Source organism: Cryptomeria japonica, chromosome 7 (assembly GCF_030272615.1).
Source record: "Cryptomeria japonica chromosome 7, Sugi_1.0, whole genome shotgun sequence".
NCBI classification, from domain to species: domain Eukaryota; kingdom Viridiplantae; phylum Streptophyta; class Pinopsida; order Cupressales; family Cupressaceae; genus Cryptomeria; species Cryptomeria japonica.
In genome coordinates, this window is record NC_081411.1 from 49593471 (window position 1) to 49609956 (window position 16486).

Consider the following 16486-nt stretch of genomic DNA (forward strand, 5'->3'; position numbering starts at 1 on the left):
ATTGGCTCAATCTTTGGATTTCGACTTGGAAATTTTTGAAACATTTTGGACATTTGTGATCTATTCTTCTCAATGTTTTTCACTCTTTGTTCCAATATCTCATTTTCTTGAGCTAGTTTCTCCTCTAGTTTTTGTATTTGGACATTTACATCATCATGATAAGTATGATTGATATTGCCTTGTTGTTGGGTTGGATATAATTGTGATTGCCTTGGATTAAAATTCGATTGCATTATCGGTTGATACGTCAAACTTTGTTGCATCATTGGTGCTTGGAACCTTGTTTCAATAGACATGTCACTATGCAATGCAATATTTTGTTTGGAATTTTTCAAGGATGATATATGATATGCAAGTAAATGCAAACTAAATAGACGAAAATGCACTTTATGGAAAGAATGCAACCTATGTTTTTGTTGTATTTCAAGATTTTGACAAACTCATGAATACAATTCTAAAAATGAGACCCTTAGGAAATTGAAATGATGTCTAGACCTCAAAGGACAAAAGGACCAAGTGACAAAAGGATAAAATGACAATGTCTCCCCTATATGCTTGGATACTAAGCTAGGTTTGACCAAATGACATTGATGAAAAAAAGACAAAAGTGTGATAAGGTCTAGACTTCCTAACAATAACTTAGGGTTTATCAAAGATTTGCATTACTCAAGTATGACAAACCTAGTTTTGACCCTATATGCAAAGGGACAATTACTATGCAAATGACCCTAATATGATATGATAATGACCTAAGCTTAATGAAGAGACCTAGGGTATGCAAATGTGACCTAATGTTATGAGGACAAGGATGCAAATACAAATGTATGACAATGTCAACCTAAGACAAAACCTAAGGTTGAATTATGAAATGGTATTACTCTAATGCAAGAGGACACATGCAAATGGATGACCCTTATTGATATGCAAAGGAGTATGACCTAGGTGAAACCTAACCTTGGTAGTTGACAATGAATTTGCAAAATGCAAACCTAGGATGAACCTAAATCTAAGTGACATGAATGTTGAGACAAGATTTTGAAAAATGTTTGACAACCATGTTTGAAGGTGCTTTGAACTTTGTTGGATGAAATGTTCTTGTGTTTAACCTTGTTTTGAATCAATTTGTCTTGTTTTTGAAATGAGACACAATTCAACTTTTGACAAGCAAAGAAGACAAGATATTTTAACTTAGACCCAAGACAATCATGCTCATTCACACATTTCTTATGGATGGCAAGGGCAGTAGATACTTTGAGAGGTAGGCTCGTTATGAGATTCAAGGAGAATACATTGATGCTTGACCCCACGGGCTCCCCTCCACGGCACTCACTTCTCAGGGCAGCCAAGCATCAGTCCCCATGGAAATCTCCCCATGGCGAACTTAGTAAAATTTAGACAACACACAATTAGGGTTTTGAAAATTAACCACTTAATTTTAAAATTTAATTTGAATTTAAACTTGCAAGTGAAAATTTGAATTTTGAAATTGAAAGACACTCAGATCTGAAATAATTTATCCAAATTAAGCAATTCACAAGATCAAAATTGGAAATTAAAAACTAGGGTTTTAGTAAAATTAACCTCTAAAATATTAAAATTTGCAAGGAAATCAAACTTGTAAATGAAAACTTGAATTTTAAATTGCATACACTCAAATTTGAGAACAAAAATCAAAATTAAATGTGTAAGGGGTCGGGTTCACCAAAATGTAATGTGGAAAAAATTAGGGTTTCCACCATTAGAGGGATGAAAACCACTAATTTGACATTACATTTAAAAGAGGGATGAATCCAATAGATCCAATCCCAAATCAAGAACGATGAGTGAATACCGATTGGATTCAAGAGTCTGTGAATTGAATTGACCCTCTTTTGTGAGTTGAAATGTTGAATTAAGGTAAAATGTTGAAAAATGAAGGTAAAACTAAGAAAACAGTGAGCTACAGACGCGGGATTTTCATGCACCTAGATCTGAGCAATATAAGCAGAGTTGGATTTGATCTCCGAAAAAGATCCAAAAATCTTAGGACCGTGGTGGTGGGCACCTTGGTCCTCCTACTTTTCCGTACGCCGAAAAGGGTTGTTTCGTCTCTACAAATAATACTTATTATGAAGATCACAACTCTATACCTAATTCATGCACACATAAAGAAGGGGAAATCGGTTGGGAATAGGGGTTTGCCTAAGTCAAACCTCGGTTTAAAAATTAATCTTGAATGATATTGCAAATGCTTGAAATAAATGATGTAAAGGTATACATCAGATTTGCAATGACTAATAATGATGCTTTGCTTCTTGAATGTCATCACATATGTTGTATGAAATGGCATGAACATGACAAAACCGTAATCACACACACATTCTTGCAAATGAATGATGTAAAGTTGCCCCATAATTGATAGATGAAGAATATGTAGCCTTGAAGACCTCTTGGAATGCTTGATGATGAATACTTCAATGCTTGATTGCTTGATTGTGAGGCTCCCAATTATCCACCTATCATGAATGTATATCCAAATGAGAGGGGAAGACTTCTTTATATACTTGCTCGTTGTTAATTAGGTTAATTTTCTGACATAGGCCGACAGGAAACAAGGTTTCCCACTCAAAATTGGGATAGGGAAAGGGGTTTAAAATGGGCCCAAAATAGGGAGGACCATGGTGTGGCATGATGGCCCTAGTGAGGACCAAGGTGCCATGCCCTGGTCCTACCAAATTTGGGCTAGGGTTAAGGGGCAATGCAAGATAAAGTGTGAAATAAAAGCCATTATTGCATGGTAGAGGTATAAATAGGTCCTGATCAAGCATGAGAATGAGAACACTAAGGTGAGGGCCCCAAATGCAGTCAAAATTGCAAAGGGTGCAATTTTAGGACACTATAGTAGCAAGTCAAAACAACTTCGCGGATGCAATGAATTCTCGGTACTTCCCTTGTAATGAAGCACACATGCCTCAGAATTGTCCACAAGGGAACCTACAACAGAAGGTAATTGAATAATGAATTCAAGGGCTTACACATGAAGCTAGTGTATACGGATCTCCTAAAATGGATAATGATGTGCTCACTGCTAAAATGCAAGGCATGCCCTTAGAACAAGAATAAAAAATTGCCCTCGATCACACACTCTTCTCATGGATGCAAAGCGAAGATGCAGTATTTGCAAATGACGCTTCAACCTCAAAAGTTTCCAAAGTACAGTCCCATTATAACCTTTGTTGAAAGCATAGGTTCACAAGGGAGCCTGTGATCCAGTAAACCTAGGGTTGGTCCAAACAAAGCTCAAAATCAACTTGTAGTAATACTGCCCTTCCAAAAGCACAAGGAGGTCACACCTTATAAGTTGAACGAATCAAAATCATCTTTCCCAACTTCTCTTAACGTGGTAGAATAGCTTAAGAAGGCTCCAATGAGTGTATATTTGTGGGATATTTTGGCCATCCCTAAGAAAAAGTCTCTGTTACAGGAAGCATTGGGTGATCTTGAGAATACCACAACTAGACCAGCTACAAGACCAATTGCAAGACCGATATGAGAGAAAGACAAAGGACCTAAGGTTGGGATTCAATCACATCAAGTTGCAGTGATCATGAATGAAGGGGAGGCCTCTGCAAATATAAATGTAGATAAACCAAAGCCTACCCACTTCTTTTTTATTCTCATTGTAGAAGATAAGTTACTTTATAATTCAATGATTGACTCCAGAGCTAGTACTATTGTTATGCCTAAGCAAATAGCCGAAGACTTAAAGGTTGAATATGAGCCCTTAGATAGAGGAGTCGTGCAACTAGATGGTAACAAGGTTCAAGCCATATGTGTGATTAGAAATCTTCCGCTGACCTTGTATGCTTTCCCTAACATTACAGTTCCCTAAGAGGTGGTGATAATTGATATTCCCCCTATTTTTGGTCTTTGTTTGTCAATAGATTTCATTGCAAAAATAGGCAGATACCTTTCCCTAGATTGGTCACACCTTATCCTGAGAACGAAACATGGAGGTAAATTAAAAATATTATCCAAGTCCTTGCATTCAAAACATATAGCTGACGAGCCATGATGAATTTTGAGGCTGCCCATACCTCTATTACCAAAGATGAGATGTAATGCGTCGAATTATTGGAAGATGAAGAAGTAACTAGTGACCAGACACCTGAGCAAGAGGTCTTCCTCAATGAATTCATAGACACGGATCCATTTGGCAATTACCATGCTACTGGAATTGGGACATATGTAATTTATGATGAGGATCAGATAGTCCCTAAAGTCTCCAGGGATCAACAAGACAAAAAGAAGGATGAAGAAGATCGTGTCTCAAAGCTTTGGACTCAGCATTTTGATGGAGCAAGATGTAAATCAGGATCTGGAGCAAAAGTGTGCCTAACTCTCCCTTCTAAAGAGCAAACTCTTAGAGCGTTCTACTTCCAATTTGCTTGTTCAAACAATGAAGCAGAATATGAAGGTTCGATTCGTGGATTAAGTCTTGTGAAACACATGGGCATTAAGTAGCTAAGAGTCCTAGGAGATTCTGAGCTAGTAGTTAGGCAAGTGTGGGGTGTGTATATGGCAAAAAATGCATTGCTATAGACACAAAGTCTAGGACCTGATTAAAAGTTTTGAAGCTTTCAATATTCAAGGGATTCCCAGGAGGCAAAATGTGATCGCAGATTGGTTGGCTACTATAGGATCCCAGTTTGATCTTGTCTCTGAGTTACTAGAGAATAAGCATTTTGTCCAGGTAATAGTGAGACTAGCCGTCTCGGATAATGATCAAAATTGGTAGGTTTTTTAGAGTGATGCCCATATTGCAATGTTTATTCAATAGTCTTATGAGTTCGTTGAGCAGTTGCAACCAAAAGTAGCAGAGGCATATGAAGATCAAATCATCTAGCTTAAAACTAATAAGCTTCCAAAAGGCCTGATTACCCTGGAAAACTTGTTTGATTGTGATGATGCCTGAAATGATAAAAGAAAATTCACTGTGGACATGGGAGATCACACTAAGCTGCAGGTTGGTGAAGGTAAGAAACTAAAGGTAGGAAAGAATGTTCCACCGAAGGATAAGGACAAGTTGATATCTTTTTGTGAGAGGTACAAAGGGGTCATTGCTTGGTCCTATGATGATTTGAAAGGTTACAACCCTGAAGTCATTAAACATACTATCGAGCTCACTAGAGGTGTAAAGCTCGTCACACAGAAGCAAAGGCCAGTCAACCCTAAGATTGAAACTCTGATGCCTCAAGAGCTTTGAAAATTAATTGACTCACAGATTGTATATCCAATCAAGCACAACATATGGATTTCTAACTTAGTTCTAATTTGGAAGAAAAATGGGGATATCTGCCTTTGTGTGGACTTTAGAGATCTGAATAGGGCTTCCCTGAATGATCATTACCCTTTGCCTTCCATGGAGCAAATCCTACAAACAGTAGCCAGATCTGAAATGTTTTCTATGCTTGATGGTTTATTTTGGTATAATCAAGTGCCTGATAAGGAGGAGGATCAACACAGAACAACATTCATCACCAAGTGGGTAACGTTTGCACTTGCAAAAATGCCCTTCGGTCACTCCAATGTGGGAGCTACCTTTCAGAGAGCATTGAACATAGCTTTCAAGGAGTTGATAAATAAAATCATATTGATTTACCTAGATGATCTCACTATGTTCTCCAAATTTAAAGAAGATCATTTTGACCATTTAGAATTAGTGTTTTAGAAATGCTTAGAGTTTGGAGCATCCCTGACCTCGAAGAAGTGTATTTTTGGAGTTCCACAAGGGAAGTTGCTTGGACATGTATTGTCCAAAGATGGGGTTACAATTGATCCAAACTGGGTGTCAACTATTAAAGAATTACCCCTACCAATAAACAAAAAGGGAGTCCAACCTTTCCAGGGAAAAATTAATTTTGTCAGCAGATTTCTATCAGATTTTGTAGGGACGATTAGATCCATTACCCTCATGTTAAAAAAAGATCAACCTTTCAAATGTACCAGCCAACCAAGAGAAGCTTTTGAGAAAGTTAAAAAGGTCATTTCCTCTACCCCAGTACTAGTCAATCCGGACCTCTCAAAGATTTCATTATGTATGTTTATTAAAGTGGCAAACATAGTATAGCCATGGTTTTAACTCAAAAGGATGATGAAGCAAAGGGAGAGCATCCGGTGGCATTCCATTCTAGGATGCTCAAGAACTATGAAGTTAAGTATAACTTTGTGGAGAGACATGCTTTTGCTATTGTAGTCACATAAATCTGTCCACTTAATTAAATGAATACTTAGTATTTATTTGATTATTTAACCATCAATTAATAATTAATTAAATTAATATTTAATTAATTCATCTTAACCCTCTTCTCCTATTAATTAAATAAATTATTCAATTTATTTGATTTAATTCACTTAACCAAATTCATACCATTAATTAAATAAATAAATCATATTTGTTTAATTAAATCTTCTCTCACATTTAAATAAATTAATATTTATTTAAATCCCCCAAAATCCCACCTCTCACATTTAAATAAATAAATCATTTATTTAAATCACCTTTATCCTCCACCCACTTGCATTTTCCTACAAATGCAAGTTGCACAACTATTTTAAATAAATCATTTATTTAAATCACCTTTATCCTCCACCCACTTGCATTTTCCTACAAATGCAAGTTGCACAACTATTTTAAATAAATTATTTATTTAAAATCCTATTTATCCTCACCCACTTGAAACCTTTAATGGTTTCCCTTAAAGTCTTCAAACTTGATGGCTTTAAAGTCTTCAAACTTAATGGCTTCCCTTAAAGTCTTCTTAAGACTTTAATGGTTTTCCTTAAAGTCTTCAAGCCTTTAATGGTTTCCCTCAAAGTCTTCAAGCATTTTAATGCTTTATCTTCTTTTTTCTCATTTAAATAAATTAATATTTATTTGAATATTTATCCAAATGCAAATTACACCATTTAATTGAAATAAATGATTTTATTTTAATTGAAAATACCAAAATTTCTCCCACTTGCATTTTCCTACAAAATCCACTTGCATGCCTAAACCTCTTCTAGATTCTTCTAAACCCTTCCTAATTAACCTAATCCATCCCCCAAATATTGTCACATTCCTAAGCAAATTGGAGTCACTTCTCAAAGACTCCAAAGTCTTTGAAAAGCAATTAATGCTTTGTGTGTTCAACAAATTAACCTCTGAAGTCTTCCAAACCACTTATGGCTCTTACATGACCATTAATGGTTAATTCCACTTGCACCCATGGTTAAGGACTTTGACCCCTAACTTAACCCTCATGTAACCCATGTGTCTCTTCAAAGCATTTATTTCTTTGACTAGGGTAACCATCATGTCCCCTCAAGCATTTAATGCTCCTTATCTCTCCTCTCAAGCCTTCTCATGGTGACACTTGTCAACATGAGATTGGGTTGAAAGTCTCACATGGATTGAATATCTTTCAATCCTAACCCTTGTTAAGATTACTCAATCTTAACCCTTCTCCTCAAGCAAAAAGGAAGCATTAGAGTATTGTTGTTATACAGGTATTAGCATAGGGCTTTTTCATAGCATCACTGTCTACACTTGCATAGCATTTGCTTATCATATTCAACCATCTTGAATCTCCATATGGCATCCATGGCTAGTGCTAAAAGCCGAGAGCTACACTCATTTGGGACTTGGAGAGGAGAGGAACAAGGGAGGAGCAACTATGAGCATCTTGATTAGCTATTTTATTCTATGTTTATATGCTTTCTATTTCATGCTTAATATCTCTCTTGATATGCTTATTTAGGATAATCTTTTGTTGCTAACACTAACGTTTGTTTCTTGTGCTCTTGTGTGTGTTGCCATCAAATAGATTTTCTAATCCTTTTTGCAGAGCATCAGCTATTATCAAAGGGTTAGAGAAGTTTTGACACCTAATCGATTGCAATAAAATGATATTTTATGTCGTACACCCTAGTGCGTGGGAATATGTCATGGAGGGAGAAATAACAAAGAAGCAGGCTAACTGGATTACCAAAATTTTGGAGTATGATGTTGAGGTTAGGCCAACCAAGGTAATTTGGGGAAAAGTATTGTGCGAATACATGGCACAAGAGCTCACAACTATGGATGAAGAAAATCAGTCAGAACAAGTTCTAATCAATCATCTGGAGCCTGAAGGATGCTAGATAATGGATAGGATTACCTTCATGCAAACAGGTAAGTATCCACCGAACCCCCCTTTCCATAAAAGGAGATTCTATAGACTAGCGGTTACGCACTGATTGAAGGAGTATTATTCAAGAGAAATTTCAATGGAGTCCTCCTGAGATGCATGAATAGATTTTCTCATCAACATATGTCTTGGGATAAGCCTGTAGCAGACTTGAGACAACGAGGAGGGCACAAAAGTCGTCCTATTGTGCAGAGTTAGGTAGATTGATCTCTTTGCAACAATACACGAGATCATCGACATGAATAACATTTGTGAAACATAGTGGTGTAAACTTGCATGGACCTCCTATTGTGCAAAGTTAGGTAGATTGATCTCTTTGCAACAATACACGAGATCATCGACATGAATAACATCTGCAAAACATAGTGGTGTAAACTTTCATGGACCTCCTTCACATTTGCAAAACACAAATAGTCAACACGTAGAGTTGAGGAATTTCAAATCGTCGAGTATAGAGGTAAATATAAACAATTTTTTTGCTCTATTTTACAGCAGTGGTGGCAACGTGAATGTTGAGGCACATGAGGTTGAACAATCGATTACTATTGTAGCTAGCTTTGGCTAATTTGTCAAGATATCTCACCATTCACTTTGGGAGTAGTAAGGAGAGGTTATAGTCACATATGCAATCATTAGTCAACACATGTTCAAGTATTCAAAATAGCATCATTCTATTATTATCTCGTTAGTGTTGTAAAAGTTTTTGGCCATTTTGAAAGGTGTATTATCGATATAATCCAACACCTTTGATATTTATTTGATTAAGGAGGGGTCAGATATTTTATTCTATGGAGAGAAATAGTGTTTTGTTTGAAAATTTTGAAAGTTTAGAATTCCACACATGTCAAATCAAGTTACAGTTGATTCTTATTGAAAAGGATCTGTGGGATATAGTAAGTAGAGCAACAACAAGGCCAAATAATCTTGATGAAAATAGCTTTGATTGGTTTTGCGGTGTCTGATGCATACCTCCACCATATTGACTTATCAAAGACCTCAAATGAAGTATGAGATACTTTGAATGCTTTGTTTGGATCAAAAGCATCAAGTGCTAAGATGGGCTTAAAGCGGAAATTGTTCAGACTGAAAGATGGAAGGTGACAACATTGTTCAACATATTAGTAACTTTTGTTATCTATTAAAACAACTAGCAAGGATAGATGCTGAAGTAAACAATGATGATGCTAAAGATATTTTGTTAAATAGCATGCCTTCTAGTTATGGTAATATTGTGTTCACATTAAACAAAATAGATGCTAGACTAGAAGATAAAATTTCTAATTTAATAGATGAAGGAGCTAAGAAAATGGACCCGACCATAGAAGAAACTGCAATGTTTGGGAAAAACAAGCTCAATTGTTCCTTCAAATCCAATTCTTCTACATCAAAGGGAAACCATGTTTCAAAGGATAGAATTTTGTACTGCTATTGCAAGAAGAAGGGACACATTGTTATAAATTGCACTTAGCGTGCCAAGGATCTCCTTGATGGCAAATGAAATACAGATAAGGCATTGGCTGCAAATAATGATGAAGAGTGCCTTCATTGGATGGCTACTAAAAACCCTCCACGTGAAGATAGTGAGGAGGAATATGTTCTCTAAATTATATCAAAAGTTTGCATTTGTTATTGGATGTGTTTGTCCCCAGTCAATATTGTTGGTTGTTTGTGAATGGATGTGTGTGTCCCTAATAATAATTGTTGTGAGTAGATGTGTTTGTCCTTGTTCATAACCTTGATGTTGGATAGATGTGTTTGTCCTTGTTCATAACCTTGTTGTAAGACCTTTGATACATGTGTTAGTCTCTATCCTTGGTTCCATGAGTAGATGCGTATGTCCCTATTCTTACCTTATTTTTTAGGTGAGCTACTAAGTGTGGTCATAAAGGATTGTGATCTCCCCATGTTCACACTAAGGGGGGGTGTTGGGAATTAGTGTTCAAATAAGTGTTAGAAATTAGAATTTATGTAGGTATTTAAATTTGTGTTATAAAGTGTCATAGTATTAAGTTGTTAAGAAACAACTTAATATTATTATAAGTCGCAAAGTTTGTTTGGTATGTTATTATAATAGTGGTATATGTTGAGTTGTTACTAACAACTCAGTCTATTTAAAGCACGTATTATTTTATAATGAAATTAATACAACTTTTGTTTGGTTGAGCTTAAGTTTTCTTATAAGATTTGTTGAAGAGTTAAAGAGTGTCATTTTTAGATTTTAAGCAAATTTAAGTGTAATTTCTAGATTTGTACTAATTGATAACTTTGTAATTCACGATTTTTCTTCTTACCAGGTTTTATTCACAAGCATGATATAAGTGATGGCAACCACCCTCACACATCTACACGTAGCTCTCACATGATGGATCACACCCACACACCTATGCTATGATTTTAGACAAAAACAATTTTCTACAGACTTCCTGTCAAAACAGTAATAGGGCAGAACAATAAATAACTGAATTTATAATAAAACATATTGGGCAACAGGGACTTCAAGTAAACTACTAAATAAATAAAGCAACACAAAGATCCTTCCTTTATTCATTATTATGCTAGAACACATTATAAATATGCAGAGAATCTCTGCTTACAAATTCGCATTTGATGGCCGCTAAGAAATGCAACTACATTCATATAAAAATCTGCAAACACAACCTACCAGTTATTGCCTAGATACTGGTGTACATCAATTCACCAGGTATGAATTACCTATTTGTCATTTCCTCTACATTTTCCCTGCCTTTTTCAATTCTACTTTCCTACAAAATGGACGTATCAGTATATTGCGTCACTAGTCACTGCATTGCGAAGACGGTCCTTGTTTTCCATTCCAGGAAAAAACTGCACATGCTTCCCTTTCCCTCTTTACTCTGAAATAGCCAACAATAAAAAAGTTGTAAAAATATTTGGAGAAGCCATTTCTTTGCATCTTTTTAAACAACTTTTGGGCCTTTTCCACCTCGTAATTCATAAAGACTGCAAATCAAAGAACTACAAGTAATCACATTTGGCTGATAACTCTTTCTGTTTATGTTATTTAAACAATTCCAAGCCTTGCCCATCATGCCATCTTTGCCCAGTCCATCAATATGATTACAGGGAATGCAACTTCGTTGAGAAAACAACCGAACTCCATCTGTACAAATAGATTGCAGGCATCCTCTGTTTTACCAGCTTGTAAAATCCATCACTCTACTCTATTGCACAGTCCACTGGGTCATCAAGCCATGGACCATATCCATTAACCACGAAAATTATGCAATAAAAACATTGTTGCACTCCGCATCTGTAGTTGAACGCTTAGCAAAGTAACATCTATGACAGAAGAATAATCACCAAATACACATCAACATTGATGTACAAACAGAAATCTGCACAAATTCATAGGGCTGAATTATACCTTTGTTTCATACCAGCATGTAATGCTGCCCATCCAAAATATCTCTGTTGAGAGTACACCATTCTCTTATTCTCACTGCATGCACCATATGCATTTACTTTTGTCCTATGCGCCAACTGGACTTCATATATCTTGGTGATTGGTCCATCATTGGTTCAGGTGTAGCTCATTTTTTAACACACCTCTTGAGTCACACTACAGGTGCTTGAAAAACCTGGCTAGGTCTGTGTCTGCTGACCTGTGTTCTGATTCTACGTTAAACTTTTCATGGATCAGCTAGTAGAACCTCAGACCTCCTATTTGCTACTAGGGTGCTTTCCCACTGAGCTACCAGTCCTCTTGACGATAGCTTCATCTTTGGTTCAGGTGTGTGCTCCTTTTCCAACATATAGTTGTACCAAATCCACATCATGTAGCTGCGCCATTCGTGACTCACTAAAGTTCTATACAAAAGTTCCCTTCCCAGGCAAACCAGACATAAAGCACTTTCTGTTTTGGAGATGCTGCTGGTGCATCAAACCCTATCCACCAAAGAGAAACCAATTAGCCTTGTGCACCAAATAGCCATGTTATACCCTGATAACACCTAAAATGTATGATGCAGCGCCAAAATTTTCCCTCCAGATTTATTGTGATTATGCCTTTTTTGTGTTCTTGTTTACAAAAGTAGATTATTTATCAATGCATGGGTATAAGAGGATAAATGGATATTTTTTATTGTCCTGACAAATGCAAATGCAAGCTCTTATCATATCAATACGTTTTAGCCCTTCTCAGCAATGCACTGCAAATCTCCGCCTCTCTGTACTGCTTTCTGTTCATCTGTTAATGCCCTTGTGCAATCATAATAGCCTGCTCAGCGTCTTGTTAATTTCTCATGTGTCCTGCATTATCATTTTAGAGCGTGCTGTCCAAATTATTTTCCTGCACCGTCCATCCTTGAAAGGTTCCACAATTGTGTGTACCTTCGTGCCAGTGATCACAATTAAACCAGCTAACAAAGTAACACAAACAAAACTGACAATAGAAATCATGCAGATTGGATATATGAACGTAAGGCACAGCCAAATAAGACTTCTGCCCTGGGTCAGAGATTATAATGGAAAATCACAACAAATACGGACAAAAATAAACTCACAAACTCTTCCAACAAGATGCTGATCCAAAGATGCAGCAGAGCACTTAGGAAACCAAACATGGAATTCCGATCTAAGGTGCACCATGCACAATACACCCCACAAACATGCCATCCCAATCAACTACCTTCAAACGAGCCCTCAGTATTTTGTTTGTGGAGTGATCATGCACAGGCAAACAATCAACAGTTTAGGAAACATAAATCTACTAAATTGCTGCATCCAGCACCTTGAGATTAGCACCAACTGACTCATCTACAAACACAAAACTACCCAGATCTCTGTGACAGAAATCCAGATTGGGTCCTGTCAACAGAACCAACGCTAATCAGGTGTTCCCTAACCTCATGCACTGCAACCTTCCTCGTCAGACATCAATTCCTGCACACTGGCCTGCTGATCTGCAAAGAGCAGCAACAAACACAAAGGACAGTCTCACCCGAATTGCACATGATTACGAAACCCAGTATGGAGTCTTGCAATGGAGAAGATCTTAAATATAAATCCATATGTCTAGATTATGGGTAACAATTACAACCGCAAATGTAAACACAACATATGATTGCCAAGAATCACGCACATCATCTTTGTCAACATTATGACGAACAAACTGCATGGATATTGGCAAAGGGGTAGCTAAATCCCCTCAATGCTACCACTCGCCTGAAGCTTTCCTCAGGCCCTTGGATGAATTGATTGGGAAAATCCAAAAACCTACTTATAAGTGCATAGGCGGCATGCTTATGTTATACAACCTTCTTATGTTACAACAAGCAATATTAATTAGATGTGCAATTATTAAATAATTACTTGCACAATATTAAATGAATTCCTTAATGGTGTATTATGGTGCCAACATCCATGTTTTATCATTTTAGCTACCATCCCTAGAGCTTCATCTACTCTTTCTGCTTTGCAGAGACCATCAATTAGGGTGTCATAAGTAACAATATTTGGAGAACACTGACCATGTCCTGGTCTTTCTACTAACATGGGAGCTCCATCTTCCCTATCGATCTTGTGTGGGGCATTAATGTGGGTATTATATGTAATATCGTTGGGAGAAAGACTATATTGTATCATTTCAGATAGCAATACCAAAGCTTCATCTACTCTCCCTTTCTTGCACATTACACTAATCAGGATGTTGTAAGTAGCAATATCTGGAAAACAATGAGTATGTTTCATTCTTGTTACTAATTTGAGAGCCTTATCTTCCATATCCACCTTGTAGAAACCGCTAATAAGGGCATTGTACGTAAAAGTAACAGGAGAAAGGCCATCTTGTATCATTTCAGCTACCAATATCAATGCTTCATCTATTCTACCTTTCTTGCAGATTCCATTAATCAGGGTGTCATATGTAACAGTATCTGGAGAACACTGACCATATCTCATCCTTGCTAGTAACATAAGAGCTTCATCTTCCCTATCAACGTTGCAGAGACCATTAATAAAGGTATTGTATGTAACGCTGTCAGGAGAAAGACCATATTGTATCATTTCAGATATTAATACCAAAGCTTCACCTACTCTCCCTTTCTTGCAGATTCCATCAATCAGGGTGTTGTACGTAATAGTATCGGGAAAACAATGAGTAAGTTTCATTCTTGCTACTAATTCAAGAGCTTCATCTTCCCTATCTGCTTTAAAGAGACCATTAATAAGGGCATTATATGTACAAATAACAGGAGCAAGGCCATCTTGTATCATTTCAGCAACCAATACCAAAGCTTCGTCTATTCTACCTTTTTTACACATTCCATCAATCAAGGTGTTGTATGTAACAATATTAGTAAAACAACGAGCATTTTTCATTCTTGCTACTAATTTGAGAGCTTCATCTTCCCTATCCACACTGCAGAGACCATTTATTAGGGTATTATATGTAATAACATTAGGGGAAAGGCCACTTTGTATCATTTCAAATATCAATACCAAAGCTTCATCTACTCTCCCTTTCTTGCAGATTCCGTCAATCAGAATGTTGTATGTAATAATATTTGGAGAACAATGGCCATATCTCATTTTTTTTACCAACCTGAGAGCTTCATCTTCCATATCAACATTGTAGAGACCGTTAATAAGGGTACTATATGTGATAATATCAGGAGATAGACCATTTTGTATCATTTCAGCTACCAATACTAAAGCCTCATTTATTCTCCCTTTCTTGCAGAGTCCATCTATAAGAGCACTATATGTAACAATATTTGGAGAACAATGACTATTTCTCATTCTTGCTACTAATTTCAGAGCTTCATTTACTTTATCCACATTGCATAGACCATTAATAAGAGTACTATATGTAATAACATCAGGAACCAAACCATATTGTATCATTTCAGCTACCAATACCAAAGCTTCATCTACTTTCCCTTCCTTGCAGATTCCATCTACAAGGGTGCTATATGTAACAATACTTGGAAAACAACGAGCATACCTCATTCTGTGCAAGAGGTCATTTGCTTCTTCACTTCGACCCCACTTACATAAAGCCTTCATCAAGGTATTATAAGTGATGACATCTGGATGAACCCCCATCTCTGTCATTTCAGCAAGAAGGGAATAGATTTTACAGAAATCGCCATCATGTCCAAGCCCGCGCAAAAGCACATTGAATGTTATGACGTTAACAGAAAGGCCTTCAGTTAAGGCTGAATGGTAAAACTTCCACGCCTTGCTTTTATTGCCCAATTTCCAGAGGGTATTTATAGACTGGGTAAAGTGTGCAATATCAGATGTGTGCATCATACGATTTTTGTCCTCCTCGACCTGCTTCTGTTTGTGTGTGTGTTGAGATAATGCGATGAAATGTTTTATAGAAAAAGGAGATTCTGTGAGTGTAGTTTTTACCTGTTTAAACAGGGGGCAGAGGCGCATCCATTTCAAATTGTTCCCAATTTTCATTTGATGCTGTAAAGGGCAAATAGAGGAGCAGAACAGCTATACGCTTCTGCGCATGTAACCCTAAAATATGTCCCAACAGTTTCGTTCTCTCGTCAAATCGCCAGACATTCCTGAAAACCCATGTGCCCTCAATATTTCACAGGGTGTGAAGATTTGTTTAGGTATCTGATCTTAAGTAGAAAACCCATTTGCCCTCTAGTTCATTTGATCTCGTTTATTTCACAGGGTGTGGAGAATTGTTTATATACCTTATTTAAGTAGTTGCTAGACCATTGTCCATTAAATTAAAACATGCTCCAAAAGAGATGTTAAGGTGTTTTAGAGCATCAATATTTTTTAACTTCTAAATCTTTACATAGGAGAGGGATCATTAGTAGCGAGGGTTAAGTCACAAAAATGGTAATATAATATCATATTTTTATGTAAAATATAACTTATATGCAACTTAAATAGACCAAATTCCTATTAGTAATCATAAATGTGTGTTATCTCTAACTTTTATATCCAATACCAAAGGACCAATAGTTGAACACAAAAAATTATTTGTTGTTAAAAAAAACATATTATTATATAAAATACAACTTATATTGAACACAAAGGGACCAATTGTTGAACACTAAAACCTTTGGATAATCTCTCACATTTCATGGAAAAAACAATCAACTTTTTAAATTAAACCAATAGTAAGCCAAATATATGTTTGAATTTTGAAATGATGTAAAGTAATTAAATTTATATTCTTTTGTTTATTTTATGTTTGTAATTTTAACAAAAATTTAAAAAATATTTGAATGTAGTTTTTTATATTGTAAACACTATAATTTAGC

The 16486-nt window shown here is 36.3% G+C and overlaps 1 pseudogene; it reads right to left on the minus strand.

The window, feature by feature from the left end:
• LOC131046509 (uncharacterized) overlaps positions 1-15911 on the minus strand; it is a 60872-nt pseudogene extending 44961 nt beyond the window's left edge.
• Positions 15912-16486: the final 575 nt, after the last annotated feature.